Raw genomic sequence first — 16570 nt, 5'->3', positions numbered from 1 at the left:
TGAAATAATGCATGTGAATCATTTGGCATGATACATAGGCCATAGTAAGCATTCTATGTGTGTTGTAATTGTCGTTCTGACATTTCCCCTTTCCCAAGCCACTGGAGTAATAGTGCATTCAAGAATATATTGCTCTGTTTTATAGGTGTGCATTCCCCAAAGTGCTCAGAGGAGTGCTAGCCACTCCTTAAGATGCTGCCCACAGAGCTTCCTCAAACTCTCTGTCAAAGCCAGACCCACATGAAGAGCCCATTCTGAATGCTGAGCCCAGAAGTGACAGATGAGGCCCAGTGTGCATCCTTCCTCCTCCTACATGGAACATGACTTCATGTGTTCTCCCTTCCTGGAATAAAATCCTTGTAGAAAATAATAATTTTATCTGTGTGGATTTTACCAGTAATTAACTATGGGTGGATTAGGTGTCCCTAAAATATCCCTTTAGTATGAAATTGTCAAACATAGTATTTCATTCAAGATAAACCTTTTTTTGGAGAGTATTTTCATGTTAAATTTTCAGATGATTTCAACTGAAAATTTGGGGAATTTTCCATAAAAATTGAGGAATTTTGGAAAATTTGGAGAATGCATTTTAGGGATTCTCAGCCTCCATACAGCAGCAGGAGGATCACTTGAGCCCAGGAGTTTGAGGCTGCAGGGAGCTATGATAGCACCACTGCACTCCATCCTGGGCAACACAGCAAGACCCTGTCTCTAATAATCGGAAAAAAAAAAAGAAAGAAGAACATGGAGTTTCAAATCAAACTAGCCTGGGCTTAAATATGAGGTCCTCTACTTACTTTCTGCAGAACTTGGACAACCATTTCAATTTTCTGAAGCTCAGTTGCCTTATCTGGAAATCAGGGATGATCATGAGTACTTCATGATGTTACTTTGAGCCTAAGCTGACATAAGTACCTGACATCCAATGTCAGTTTCCCAACCCCTCCTCAGCCAGTCCTTTCTGAAAATGAAATAATATCCAACAAGCAGTATCATTAGCTTAAATTCTGTTAAGAACTATTCCTCCAGTTCCTCAACCCTTAGGAATAGCCACAGTAAACAGTCAACACATCCCACACTGAACTGATTCCACAGTCCAATGGAGAAAAACCACTACTACAAGACTCTCTTTCTCTCTCTCTCTCTCTCCCTCTTTCTCTTTCCCTCTATCTTTCTCTCACATACTCATACACACACACACACACACACACACTCACAAGCACACGGCATCTACACCCCCACCTATCAAAATGATTTCTCACAGTCTTCATAGCCTACAAACATTAATTTTTACCTCTGTTTTTATTGCAGCCAAGTTGTTTTCCTTCTTTTGTCCCATATAAAAGACCTTAACATCTCATGCCACCTGCAAAGGGCAAAAAGGAGTTAGTTGGAGTAGGAGTAATTTCTCTGCCCAGAAATGTTCAGAGGAAGGTGAGAGCGGAAACAATGTACACAGGACATTACAGCATCTCCTTGTCTTGTGAAATGTCTATTATTTAGCAGCTTTCCACCGTCTTCTACTCCTCTCCTCTTCACCACCACAGATAAGAACACATGCACACACAAGTATGAGTACAGAGAGAATTTTAGGAATAACACATCACCTAGTATTCACATAAAACTTTACATTTGGCCGTGCATGGTGGCTCACGCCTGTAATCCCAGCACTTTGGGAGGCCTAAGCGGGTGGATCACCTGAGGTCAGGAGTTCGAGACCAGCCTGGTCAACATGGTGAAACCCCGTCTCTACTAAAGATATAAAAATGAGTCAGGCATGGTGGCAGGCGCCTGTTATCTCAGCTACTCGGGAGGCTGAGGCAAGAGAATCGCTTGAACTTGGGAAACAGAGACTGCAGTGAGCCCAGATCGCGCCACTGCACTCCAGCCTGGGTGACAGAGTGAGACTCTGTCTCAAAACAAAACAAAAAACAACAACAACTTTGCATTGTGTGACACTTTGCAGTTTTCAGAGTACCTTTTAAATTTTTTTTGTTTTTTTTTAAGACAGAGTCTTGCTCTGTTGCACAGGCTAAAGTGCTGAAGTGCAGTGGCGCAATCTCGGCTCACTGCAACCTCCTCCTCCTGGGTTCAACCAATTCTTCCTCCTCAGCCTCCTGAGTAGCTGGGATTACAGGCATGCACCACCACGCCCGGCTAATCTTTGTATTTTTAGTAGCTATGGTGTTTCACCATGTTGGCCAGGCTGGTCTTGAACTCCCGACCTCAGGTGATCCACCCACCTTGGCCTCCCAAAGTGTTGAAATTAAAGGCATGAGCCACCACACCCAGCCTCAGAGTACTTTAATCTGTACTATTTCATTGATCACAACAATCCTTTAAGATAAGGCAGGTATTTTTAATGCCCATGTATAAATGAGGAAACAGAAACTAAGAGAAATGAGTTGCTAAAGGTCACTCATATACTGGTAGGGTTAAACTCATACTAATTTAATTTCAATCCAGGAATCCAATGTTCATAGGGTTTGAAAGCATTAAATACAGAAAATGGCTTTTTCAAACTAAATGTTTGTTCATTCATTCAACAAATTCAAAGTGGTTTGCCACCAAGTCTCCCAAACGGGAATCCCTCAAATCCTATCAGTTGTCAAATTCTAGCATCCTCACCTCAGAGATGGCTATTTCTCTTTAAGCTCAAATCTTGTTCTAGAAACCCCCATTATTTCCTCCATGCCCCCCTCCCCTGTGCCTCGCTGACACCTGCACGGTCCACTTCTGTGTGGGAAGCTCAACATAACCCTAACACTCTGATCTCAGCTGAGTGAACCAGCTGGACAGATGATCCGATCTCGTCCAGATGGATTCGCCCTCCCAAAAATTTGGATTTGAGACACAGTGCCTGAATCATACTGCACTGAGTGAGCACTATGTCTGTGGGATTACGGCATGTTATTAAGACACAGAGATTAGTTTTACTGAAAATGCTTGTTTGTCCAAAAGAGAATGGGATACACATGTAGAGAGTAGCAGAAAGAAAACATTCAAACCCACAGAAGGAAAAGCAGAGAGATTAACTGCCAGTATTCTTTTCATTTCTGTGAAGGCCAAGGTACAACTTAATTTCATGTAATTCTCCTATTTCTTCACCAAAACACTACCTTTACTATGCCTATGACTACCACCACCACTACCAGCACCACCACTATCCTAACTTCCAGTTTCTGTTTCTGTGCCGTGTGACAAAATGGTCCCTGCTAGCCCTGCTATGACAGGCTCGTGTTTCGTCTCCATTGCCCAGTATAAATAAATATCTCCACCAAACATGTCTAATCATAGTCTACCTTATGAGCAAAAAGTTGTCTTCCTGTTATCTGCATTTTTCTGGCTTTTACCACCACCTGCAAGTGTAGGACCTCCAAGTCTCCACAAAGTCCCTCCCAATTGTTTGGCATCTCCACTGAGTTCTATTTTTTTAGATGAGGGTACACGTACCCTAGGAGGTATGTGGTGGCATATTGAGAGGTTCATAATGCATTTTCTCGGAAATACCATTTTAGTTCAAGATTATTGGAGAAGAGTAAGTAATTTCAATCAATATTTTGAATTGCTAAAATTGTGGCAGTATAATAGTATGCAAATGTACACAATTGTTTTCAACATCAAACACTAAATTCTGCAGAAATTTTCCCCTATAATGAGCCACGGGTAGGTATATTTCCCCTCAGTCCCCTACCCCGAGGGAAAAATGTGAAAAGAATGCCATAGGAAATGTCTTATATTCACAAACAATGTCTTACAGCCATGTACGGTCTCTGTCATGTTTGCTGTCTTCTCTGGCTCGGCATCCTTCCTCCAGGTACCTCCCTCTCCTCCTGGTCTGCTCTCTGGGAATTGCCATGTCCACACTGTCTCTGGGTATGGCTTGAGCTCCCGTGTCTGCAGACAGAGAAAGAACCCTCCAAGTGCCAGAGCTACACAGTGTTCTCTTATGTGAAATCTGCTACGAAGAAGCACAAAAGGGCTGTCATCCAATGGCTTACAGCTCTATCAGCTTTTACGTAAAACCTCCTCACCCTTAGCTCATGTTTGTGAACAAAATAAAACTTTAAGAGGGGTCCAGAGATCCCTCAAAAGGAATCCCCACCCATGGGTCCCTGCTGAGAAAACTGATCTTATGTCCCTAATCACAAGGTTCCATGCTGCCATTAAAGATGCTGGGGGGAGGGGCCAAGATGGCCGAATAGGAACAGCTCTGGTCTACAGCTCCGGTCTACAGCTCCCAGCGTGAGCGACACAGAAGACGGGTGATTTCTGCATTTCCATCTGAGGTACCGGGTTCATCTCACTAAGGAGTGCCAGACAGTGGGCGCAGGTCAGTGGGTGCGCGCACCATGCGCGAGCCGAAGCAGGGCGAGGCATTGCCTCACTCGGGAAGCACAAGGGGTCAGGGAGTTCCCTTTCCTAGTCAAAGAAAGGGGTGAGGGACGGCACCTAGAAAATCGGGTCACTCCCACCTGAATACTGCGCTTTTCCGACGGGCTTAAAAAATGGCTCACCACGAGATAATATCCCACACCTGGCTCGGAGGGTCCTACGCCCACGGAGTCTCACTGATTCCTAGCACAGCAGTCTCAGATCAAACTGCAAGGCGGCAGCGAGGCTGGGGGAGGGGCGCCCGCCATTGCCCAGGCTTGCTTAGGTAAACAAAGCAGCCAGGAAGCTTGAACTGGGTGGAGCCCACCACAGCTCAAGGAGGCCTGCCTGCCTCTGTAGGCTCCACCTCTGGGGGCAGGGCACAGACAAACAAAAAGACAGCAGTAACCTCTGCAGACTTAAATGTCCCTGACAGCTTTGAAGAGAGCAGTGGTTCTCCCAGTATGCAGCTGGAGATCTGAGAACGGGCAGACTGCCTCCTCAAGTGGGTCCCTGACCCCTGACCCCCGAGCAGCCTAACTGGGAGGCACCCCCAGCAGGGGCACACTGACACCTCACGCGGCAGGGTACTCCAACAGACCTGCAGCTGAGGGTCCTGTCTGTTAGAAGGAAAACTAACAAACAGAAAGGACATCCACACCAAAAACCCATCTGTACATCACCATCATCAAAGACCAAAAGTAGATAAAACCACAAAGATGGGGAAAAAACAGAACAGAAAAACTGGAAACTCTAAAAAGCAGAGCGCCTCTCCTCCTCCAAAGGAACGCAGTTCCTCACCAGCAATGGAACAAAGCTGGATGGAGAACGACTTTGACGAGCTGAGAGAAGAAGGCTTCAGACGATCAAATTACTCTGAGCTACAGGAGGACATTCAAACCAAAGGTAAAGAAGTTGAAAACTTTGGAAAAAATTTAGAAGAATGTATAATTAGAATAACCAATAAAGAGAAGTGCTTAAAGGAGCTGATAGAGCTGAAAACCAAGGCTCAAGAACTACGTGAAGAATGCAGAAGCCTCAGGAGCCGATGTGATCAACTGGAAGAAAGGGTATCAGCGATGGAAGATGAAATGAATGAAATGAAGCGAGAAGGGAAGTTTAGAGAAAAAAGAATAAAAAGAAACGAACAAAGCCTCCAAGAAATATGGGACTATGTGAAAAGACCAAATCTACGTCTGATTGGTGTACCTGAAAGTGACGGGGAGAATGGAACCAAGTTGGAAAACACTCTGCAGGATATTGTCCAGGAGAACTTCCCCAATCTAGCAAGGCAGGCCAACGTTCAGATTCAGGAAATACAGAGAACACCACAAAGATACTCCTCGAGAAGAGCAACTCCAAGATACATAATTGTCAGATTCACAAAAGTTGAAATGAAGGAAAAAATGTTAAGGGCAGCCAGAGAGAAAGGTCGGGTTACCCTCAAAGGGAAGCCCATCAGACTAACAGCGGATCTCTCAGCAGAAACCCTACAAGCCAGAAGAGAGTGGGGGCCAATATTCAACATTCTTAAAGAAAAGAATTTTCAACCCAGAATTTCATATCTAGCCAAACTAAGCTTCATAAGTGAAGGAGAAATAAAATACTTTACAGACAAGCAAATGCTGAGAGATTTTGTCACCACCAGGCCTGCCCTAAAAGAGCTCCTGAAGGAAGCGCTAAACATGGAAAGGAACAACTGGTAGCAGCCACTGCAAAATCATGCCAAAATGTAAAGACCATCGAGTCTAGGAAGAAACTGCATCAACTAACGTGCAAAATAACCAGCTAACATCATCATGACAGGATCAAATTCACACATAACAATATTAACTTTAAATGTAAATGGACTAAATGCTCTAATTAGAAGACACAGACTGGCAAATTGGATAAAGAGTCAAGACCCATCAGTGTGCTGTATTCAGGAAACCCATCTCATGTGCAGAGACACACATAGGCTCAAAATAAAAGGATGGAGGAAGATCTACCAAGCAAATGGAAAACAAAAAAAGGCAGGGGTTGCAATCCTAGTCTCTGATAAAACAGACTTTAAACCAATAAAGATCAAAAGAGGCAAAGAAGGCCATTACATAATGGTAAAGGGATCAATTCAACAAGAAGAGCTAACTATCCTAAATATATATGCACCCAATACAGGAGCACCCAGATTCATAAAGCAAGTCCTGAGTGACCTACAAAGAGACTTAGACTCCCACACATTAATAATGGGAGACTTTAACACCCCACTATCAACATTAGACAGATCAACAAGACAGAAAGTCAACAAGGATACCCAGGAATTGAACTCAGCTCTGCACCAAGCGGACCTAATAGACATCTACAGAACTCTCCACCCCAAATCAACAGAATATACATTTTTTTCAGCACCACACCACACCTATTCCAAAATTGACCACATACTTGGAAGTAAAGCTCTCCTCAGCAAATGTAAAAGAACAGAAATTATAACAAACTATCTCTCAGACCACAGTGCAATCAAACTAGAACTCAGGATTAAGAATCTCACTCAAAACCGCTCAACTACATGGAAACTGAACAACCTGCTCCTGAATGACTACTGGGTACATAACGAAATGAAGGCAGAAATAAAGATGTTCTTTGAAACCAACGAGAACAAAGACACAACATACCAGAATCTCTGGGACGCATTCAAAGCAGTGTGTAGAGGGAAATTTATAGCACTAAATGCCCACAAGAGAAAGCAGGAAAGATCCAAAATTGACACCCTAACATCACAATTAAAAGAACTAGAAAAGCAAGAGCAAACACATTCAAAAGCTAGCAGAAGGCAAGAAATAACTAAAATCAGAGCAGAACTGAAGGAAATAGAGACACAAAAAACCCTTCAAAAAATTAATGAATCCAGGAGCTGGTTTTTTGAAAGGATCAACAAAATAGATAGACCACTAGCAAGACTAATAAAGAAAAAAAGAGAGAAGAATCAAATAGACGCAATAAAAAATGATAAAGGGGATATCACCACCGATCCCACAGAAATACAAACTACCATCAGAGAATACTACAAACACCTCTACGCAAATAAACTAGAAAATCTAGAAGAAATGGATAAATTCCTTGACACATACACTCTCCCAAGACTAAACCAGGAAGAAGTTGAATCTCTGAATAGACCAATAACAGGATCTGAAATTGTGGCAATAATCAATAGCTTACCAACCAAAAAGAGTCCAGGACCAGATGGATTCACAGCCGAATTCTACCAGAGGTACAAGGAGGAACTGGTACCATTCCTTCTGAAACTATTCCAATCAATAGAAAAAGAGGGAATCCTCCCTAACTCATTTTATGAGGCCAGCATCATTCTGATACCAAAGCCTGGCAGAGACACAACCAAAAAAGAGAATTTTAGACCAATATCCTTGATGAACATTGATGCAAAAATCCTCAGTAAAATACTGGCAAAACGAATCCAGCAGCACATCAAAAAGCTTATCCACCATGATCAAGTGGGCTTCATCCCTGGGATGCAAGGCTGGTTCAATGTACGCAAATCAATAAATGTAATCCAGCATATAAACAGAGCCAAAGACAAAAACCACATGATTATCTCAATAGATGCAGAAAAGGCCTTTGACAAAATTCAACAACGCTTCATGCTAAAAACTCTCAATAAATTAGGTATTGATGGGACATATCTCAAAATAATAAGAGCTATCTATGACAAACCCACAGCCAATATCATACTGAATGGGCAAAAACTGGAAGCATTCCCTTTGAAAACTGGCACAAGACAGAGATGCCCTCTCTCACCACTCCTATTCAACATAGTGTTGGAAGTTCTGGCCAGGGCAATTAGGCAGGAGAAGGAAATAAAGGGTATTCAATTAGGAAAAGAGGAAGTCAAATTGTCCCTGTTTGCAGACGACATGATTGTATATCTAGAAAACCCCATTGTCTCAGCCCAAAATCTCCTTAAGCTGATAAGCAACTTCAGCAAAGTCTCAGGATACAAAATCACTGTACAAAAATCACAAGCATTCTTATACACCAACAACAGACAAACAGAGAGCCAAATCATGAGTGAACTCCCATTCACAATTGCTTCAAAGAGAATAAAATACCTAGGAATCCAACTTACAAGGGATGTGAAGGACCTCTTCAAGGAGAACTACAAACCACTGCTCAAGGAAATAAAAGAGGATACAAACAAATGGAAGAACATTCCATGCTCATGGGTAGGAAGAATCAATATCGTGAAAATGGCCATACTGCCCAAGGCAATTTACAGATTCATTGCCATCCCCATCAAGCTACCAATGCCTTTCTTCACAGAATTGGAAAAAACTACCTTAAAGTTCATGTGGAACCAAAAAAGAGCCCGCATCACCAAGTCAATCCTAAGCCAAAAGAACAAAGCTGGAGGCATCACACTACCTGACTTCAAACTATACTACAAGGCTACAGTAACCAAAGCAGCATGGTACTGGTACCAAAACAGAGATATAGATCAATGGAACAGAACAGAGCCCTCAGAAATAACGCCACATATCTACAACTATCTGATCTTTGACAAACCTGAGAAAAACAAGCAATGGGGAAAGGATTCCCTATTTAATAAGTGGTGCTGGGAAAACTGGCTCGCCATATGTAGAAAGCTGAAACTGGATCCCTTCCTTACACCTTATACAAAAATCAATTCAAGATGGATTAAAGACTTAAATGTTAGACCTAAAACCATAAAAACCCTAGAAGAAAACCTAGGCAATACCATTCAGGACATAGGCATGGGCAAGGACTTCATGTCTAAAACACCAAAAGCAATGGCAACAAAAGACAAAATTGACAAATGGGATCTAATTAAACTAAAGAGCTTCTGCACAGCAAAAGAAACTACCATCAGAGTGAACAGGCAACCTACAAAATGGGAGAAAATTTTTGCAACCTACTCATCTGACAAAGGGCTAATATCCAGAATCTACAATGAACTCAAACAAATTTACAAGAAAAAAACAACCCCATCAACAAGTGGGCGAAGGATATGAACAGACACTTCTCAAAAGAAGACATTTATGCAGCCAAAAAACACATGAAAAAAGGCTCATCATCACTGGCCATCAGAGAAATGCAAATCAAAACCACAATGAGATACCATCTCACACCAGTTAGAATGGCAATCATTAAAAAGTCAGGAAACAACAGGTGCTGGAGAGGATGTGGAGAAATAGGAACACTTTTACACTGTTGGTGGGACTGTAAACTAGTTCAACCATTGTGGAAGACAGTGTGGCGATTCCTCAGGGATCTAGAACTAGAAATACCATTTGACCCAGCCATCCCATTACTGGGTATATACCCAAAGGACTATAAATCATGCTGCTATAAAGACACATGCACATGTATGTTTATTGCGGCACTATTCACAATAGCAAAGACATGGAACCAACCCAAATGTCCAACAGTGATAGACTGGATTAAGAAAATGTGGCACATATACACCATGGAATACTATGCAGCCATAAAAAATGATGAGTTCATGTCCTTTATAGGGACATGGATGAAATTGGAAATCATCATTCTCAGTAAACTATCGCAAGAACAAAAAACCAAACACCGCATATTCTCACTCATAGGTGGGAATTGAACAATGAGATCACATGGACACAGGAAGGGGAATATCACACTCTGGGGACTGTTGTGGGGTGGGGGAGGGGGGAGGGATAGCATTGGGAGATATACCTAATGCTAGATGACGAGTTAGTGGGTGCAGCGCACCAGCGTGCCACATGTATACATATGTAACTAACCTGCACAATGTGCACATGTACCCTAAAACTTAAAGTATAATAATACAAGAAAAAAAAAAGATGCTGGGACCAGGGATGGGCACCTAACCCAAAGACAGCTAATCCTTAAATTGGCCTACAGCTCAGGAAGCATCCCACTCTGTCACCACTCAACCACTCAGATTCTCTTTCTCAGTGTAAGACACAGAAAGAATTGCTAGCAAGATCAATTAGTAGCAAGAACAAAATGGAAAAATAGAGAAACTGAAATAAAAACTGTGTGAGAGAATCTTTAACCACATGTCCTCACACCGGTACCACTCTGCCAACCTCCCTTTAACAAATATGTGTGGGCAAAAACAATATGCCTTAAAATGTAGGAAGTAAAGACATCTTTTCTTTGGTTTCCTCTTGTTTCCTGTCTCTTCTTGACAAGCAAACCTAGACAGGAAGCAGGCTGCCCTTCTCTCCATTTCACCCTTGGCTTCTCATGCTTAGATGGGCAATTAGATCCAAGATCCTTCATGCAGGCAAGTTATCTCCTCTTTCTCTCTTTCTCCAAATAAGTGGGTAAGTAATCTCTCTCTCTCTCTCTCTCTCTCTCTGTGTGTGTCTCTCCCGCTCCCATTTCTTCTCTCCCTCTCTCCACTCTTGCGCATTCTGGTCCCAAGGTGTAAGTTTCATATTGGATAAGTTAGTAATTGCATTCGGCTTCCAATAATAATGTTCCAAGCATTGTGGCTTAAGGACATAAGAGTTTCCCATTATCACATAATGAGAAGGCTGGAAAAGAGTAGTTGCTGGTGTGGTTTCAGCCATCAAGATTTCAGAGTGAAGCCTTTGAGATTCTCTTGGCTTTTGCCCCATGGTTAGAGTCCAACAATAACACTCAAGTTCAGGCACAGAAAAAGGGAAATGCAACAAGGGCTTTCTAAGAAATTCCATCCAATTACTTTTTCTTGTGTCATTTGGACATTCCTATCTGAAAGAAGGATGAGATTTGTAGTTCTTTTAAATTGGGAATACTGACATGCCTAACAAACACAGAAGTTCCGCTGATAATGGGGAGAATACCACATAGGCGATTGGTAGTAACTACCCTGGAAAGAATGGCAAATTGGGTGTGTGGATTCTACCTAGGCCTGCTGCTTGCTTAAACCCAACTGGTACCAGGGCTCTGCAGCAAGAGCTGTTGGGTGCTGCTGTCACATTTAAAAGAGCAATACCCACATTACACCCCCTTTCACTGTTCTTCTCAGGTAACGGGAATAAATGGCAGAGCTGGATTTGGGAATTCCTGGGACTCTTGGCACTATACCATCTAAACCATCAAAGGCCTTCTTTTCTAACAAGAGTCTGAATATCACTTACAGTGGAGCATTCAAGTGAATGGCAATTAACTCCTACTGCTAAAAAAAAAACCCCAACATGGATTCTGAATAAAGTTTCAGCACCCAAGTGATGTTTAATCTCTGTGAAGTATGGCTCATTGCTGAAGTCCTAGAAAATCTTTCTCTCTTATGCCCCAGTAGTTGTCAAACATGAGTGTGCGTCAGAATCACCTGAATGACTTGTTACAACACAGAGTCATGAACACCTTCAGAGGTTTTTATTCCATAGGTCAGCAGTCTTGCATTTCTAGCAAGTCCCCTGGTGATCCTGATCTCCCTAGTGTGGGGCACCTTAAGCCTTGAGAACTATTGATATAGCCTATAAAAATCCATATTACTGGAGCTCACCTGAATGAATCTTTACTGCTTGCAGCCAAAAGGGCTTACTTAATAAACTGTTCTTTGGATTCAGACTGAAATCCATCAGACTGGAACAGAGGACAAGCCCTCATAGCAAACACCATGTCCCCCGAACAAGAGCCTGCCTACACTTTGGTGCCTACAGTTTTGTTAATGAATCATTTCACTACCTAATTTTTTCTTCTCTTAGGATGAGTGCTGTCCTGAATGGCTACATAATGGGTTACAAAGACATTCAGCCTTTGATCTTCAGTGCAGAAAACATGTTAGAATCCCAGGAGGCCAGACTCGGTGGCTCATGCCTGTTATCCCAGCACTTTGGGAGGCTGAGTCGGGCAGATCGCTTGAGCTCAGGGGTTTGAGACCAGCCTGGGCAACATGGTGAAACCCTGTCTCTACAAAAAAAAAAATACAAAAATTAGCTGGGCATAGAGGCATGCACCTGTAGTCCCAGATACTCTGGAGGCTGAGGTGGGAGGATGGCTTGAGCCCATGAGGCAGAAATTGTAGTGAGCTGAGATCACACCACTGCACTCCAGCCTGGGCAACAGAGTGAGACCCTGTCTCATAAAAGGAAATAAATATAAAAAGAATCCCAGAAGTGAATTCACCTAGATTTAAGCAGGGCCAATATACCTATATTCATAAGAAAGCAAGGTTGGTCAAACCATTACTTTGGATTTAAAGTGAATGGCCAAATAAACCAACAAAAATCTAATTACTTGTCATATACAATAAGGAGTAAAAAAAAAAGAACAATACATAATCCCTACTCTTGAAGAACTCATTATAACTGAGGATACCCATGTAAACAAATACTTTTTTTTTGAGGTGGAGTCTCACTCTGTCTCCCAGGCTGGAGTGCAGTGGGGCAATCTTGGCTCACTGCAAGCTCTTCCTTCCGGGTTCACACCATTCTCCTGCCTCAGCCTCCCAAGTAGCTGGGACTACAGGTGCCCACCACCACGCCCGGCTAATTTTTTTGTATTTTTAGTAGAGGCAGGGTTTCACCATGTTAGCCAGGATGGTCTCAATCTCCTGACCTCGTGATCCGCCCACCTCGGCCTCCCAAAATGCTGGGATTACAGGCGTGAGCCACCGCGCCCAGCCACAAATACATATTTTAATACATATGGTAAGTGCTACAATAGTGCTGTGAACAAAGTATAATGGAAGCAAAGAAGATATAGGAAGCCTGTAGGAAGGGAGTAAAGGAAGACATCATCCCAGATCCACCTGAAAAAATTCTGAAGAATTTCCTTTTATGCTCTAGGGCTCTAACTTATGAATAGCTATGTTAACCTGTTGCATACATCGACACGTTCTTTCAACGAGCCTAGCGAAATTTTCCCCATTCCTTTCCCTTACCAGAACAGTGGCCTCCTGAGATACAAACCTATGCAGACTCAATTTTTCTCTCTCTCCTGGGAATGGAATGAGCTATCACTCTGAGGGAGTCCACAAGAGCAACTGCACTCCCCCTGCCCACGCAAAAAAAAAAAAAAAGAATAAGAAAAAAGCTCAGATAGGGCTGAGGTTGGGGGGGAAAAAAATGTTACCAGGTGTCCTATCAAAGCAAGGGTATCTCCACCAGCCCGTACTCTAGATTGGGAGTTAGGCTCAGAGGAAGAAACGCCAAAGGTGAAATCAGAATACCTGCGGTTGGAATCCCAGCTGCTCACTAGGTTACTTACCTTGGCCAAGATATTTAACTATTTAACTTTCCTGAAACCACTTTCTCATCAGTACAATGGAAATATCACTACATTCTTCGCAGGGCAACTGTGAGATTCAAGAAAATTCAGCCTATCATAACGCAGTAAGTGGAGTCTAAAATTTCAATTGCGTGAGATACGGAACCCCATTATTGCTAGATTTAAACGGCTGAGGTGAGGATGCACTGCGAGCCTGCCAGGAATTCCAGGCCTCGCAGTGTTCTGGCGCCACCTGGTGGGAGCTGTTAAATAGCGATGGGGAGGACTCGGTCGCTGGGGAGCTGGAAATCCCTGGAAAAGCTGGAGTCCATTGCTTTGCCCGATTATTTGGGGAGATTGGAGGTGCAGAGACTCCTCCTAGGTCTGTTGTTTCCCACCTGTCTCGCTGTCCTAGGAATTCCGGCAGGGGGAGAACAGGAGATAGCCAATCACGGGGGAAGAATGGGAGATAGCCAATCACTGGTTACTTTATATTGTAATCACAGGGTAGTGGAAGAAGTCGCCCTCCAGCCTCACCTGTGGCTACAAGCCAGCCACGCGGGCCTCCCCTCTCCCCGTGAAAGCACCGACCTCCTTCCTGCCTCATCGACTTCCTGGGTGCCATTTCATCTGTTTTGAGTGCTGTTGATGATGGCCACTGCCAGTGTTTCCTATTGACACTACCCCAATTGTATGTTTCCTGTCCGTTGTCTCTCCCCCAACATTGTTTCTTTCAGTTCACTCTGCTATCTGAAGTCATCTAGTGGTGTTTTTCCTCTAAAGTAAGGTATGGCTTACTTTAAGCTTTATGGCTTTAAGGCTGTGCTCTTTCAGTTCCTCTAATACGCCTTTGTTTACCAGTGTGTCCTCAATGCCCATTACAACAGGTGGAATATATTTTGCTCTTAATAAACATATATTGGTATGTCCATTTCTCTAGTCATTGGAAACATCTAAGCAAGGTATTTTAAGGGAATGAGGTTTGATATTACTAATAATAGTGTTCTTCTGTCAAGCTAACAAAGACCAATTTTTAAAAATCAATCCAAAGAATGTAATTCCAATCTCCAAAAATAAATGGCAGCAAAAGTCTAAACACAAATTTATATAGGTTAAGAATTTTTAACATCTGTTTAGTTGCAAAATCCAGGGACTAAGATTTTTTTAATTACATCTGATAAAGATGTAATCACTGACTTATATCACTACTAACAACAAATAAGGAGCTTTTGTGTTCCTACCACTGCTCTTACTGGCATTGCAGTTGACTTTACTGTTTTTAGCTTCCTGAGTAAACCATTTTTCAAAAAATAGCCAATAGCTAAGGACTATCTGCAAAGGAGATTACTTAGATAATCCCAAACACTGTGTGTACATAAGTCAAATGGAGGGGGTGTATCAATGAAGGTTTTTGTTACCTTTCTCTGAAAGAGCCCTTGATTATTGAAAAATTAAGATTGGATCTGGTGTTCCAAGAAATAACATAAAGAACTTTATTTTTTAATAAAAGATTATAATCTTGATATAAATGGTTCTAACTGTATAGTTATATATCTCTGCTTGTGCAGTAGAGCAAGTTTCTACCTAGACTTTTTAGGGAGGCAAACATCTTTTCTAAACACCTTTAGTGCAACACCGCCACCTGGTGTGGTGAAGACAAGGAGAAAATTAGCTTAAGTTGAAAGTGCAGAATTCTGTGTTTGACACTCTGTAAGCATGAATGACCCAAATTAATTGGTCACAAACACAATTAATTAAATACAACTGCTACATCATGATGCACAAATAAGGACTACATAAATATCTGCGTATGAACAGTTCAGAATAAAACAAAAGTGAACATCTTTAGTAATCACTGACTTATGTCACTACTAATAATAAAAAAGGAGCTTTAGTCAAAAGAAAACATAAAAAATACAAAGAGAAAGTATCGAAAAACACCAATGGGGCAGCACGAATAACTCTTAAAGGATTTATCGGGGGAAATTCACTCATAAGTGGCAGTTGAACAATGAGAACACATGGACACAGGGAGGGGAATATCAAACACCAGGGCCTGTCAGGGGGTAGGGGGCAAGGGGAAGGAGACCATTAGGAGAAATACCTAATATAGATAACGGGTTGATGGGTGCAGCGAACCACCATGGCAGGTGTATGCCTATGTAACAAGCCTGCATGTTCTGCACATGTACCCCAGAACTTATACTAATTAAAAAATAAACATAATAATAATCCAAACCAGCTATGCCCCCTTTCCTCTCCCTTCATGACAGTGTGCTAGTCTTGTTCATGTTAATATTCTCCTTGCCAGGCACAGTGCCTGGCATAATAATGATGATTGCATGAAACCTTTGCAACAGCAAATAAAACTGCAATCATACACTGACACATGGAAAGGAACCATGCATTTATCTGTATTAAAAACACAGTCTGTGATAAGAGTCATTACTTCGCAGATGAGAGAAGGAATGCAAATGAAGAGACTCTATTTCAAACCTTAGATCACCAAGAATATCTGCTTTGCCTGCTGCAGGTTGCCTCAAAACCCATAAGCAAATCCTGTTCTCTTCGCCACCCCCACAGGTCCAGATGGGCATGCAAAACTGGATTGGGGAAATTGAGGCCCTGTTTTGTTTGCATCCGTGATGCTGTGCTACGGCCTTCTGGGAAGGCGGTTGTACAGGAATACCTGGATTTATTAATCTTGCATCACCCAAGAGGTAGAACCATCAGTCTTCCACCCTATGATAAGCTCTTATGTGTATCCAAGAGATGTTCTAGAGAAACAACATCCCTCTAAGTTTCCTGCCAGAACTTTTTATGCGCTCGCTTTGGGATAGATCTAGGCAAAGAGCTGGATGCTTTGTGAAGGAAAGGTCCTGGCTTGGAACGTACATTTACCTTTCTGCACTGGGTGGCAACTAGGTCTTTAGATTAGCCAACTAGAGAAGAGAAGTAGAATAGCCAATTAGAGAAGTGACATCAG

At 42.4% G+C, this 16570-nt stretch overlaps 1 protein-coding gene across 3 annotated transcripts in view; it reads right to left on the bottom strand.

Annotated features, from left to right (window-relative positions):
• The window catches only part of MGAM (maltase-glucoamylase), a 116108-nt gene extending 114661 nt beyond the window's left edge, over positions 1-1447 (bottom strand). The window contains exons 1-2 of one of the 3 annotated variants that reach the window (XM_016958281.4): positions 1295-1447; positions 798-850 (exon numbers count right to left, since the gene is read on the bottom strand). The gene's annotated coding sequence lies outside the window, so the exon portion shown is untranslated. The remainder of the gene's footprint in view (positions 1-797; positions 851-1294) is intronic. The other 2 variants (XM_063815698.1, XM_016958280.4) reach the window with 2 other exon arrangements.
• Positions 1448-16570: the final 15123 nt, after the last annotated feature.

The sequence above is a fragment of the Pan troglodytes genome, chromosome 6 (genome assembly GCF_028858775.2).
Source record: "Pan troglodytes isolate AG18354 chromosome 6, NHGRI_mPanTro3-v2.0_pri, whole genome shotgun sequence".
In the NCBI taxonomy this organism is placed as follows: Eukaryota; Metazoa; Chordata; class Mammalia; order Primates; family Hominidae; genus Pan; species Pan troglodytes.
This window is presented reverse-complemented; position numbering and strand designations above follow the sequence as displayed.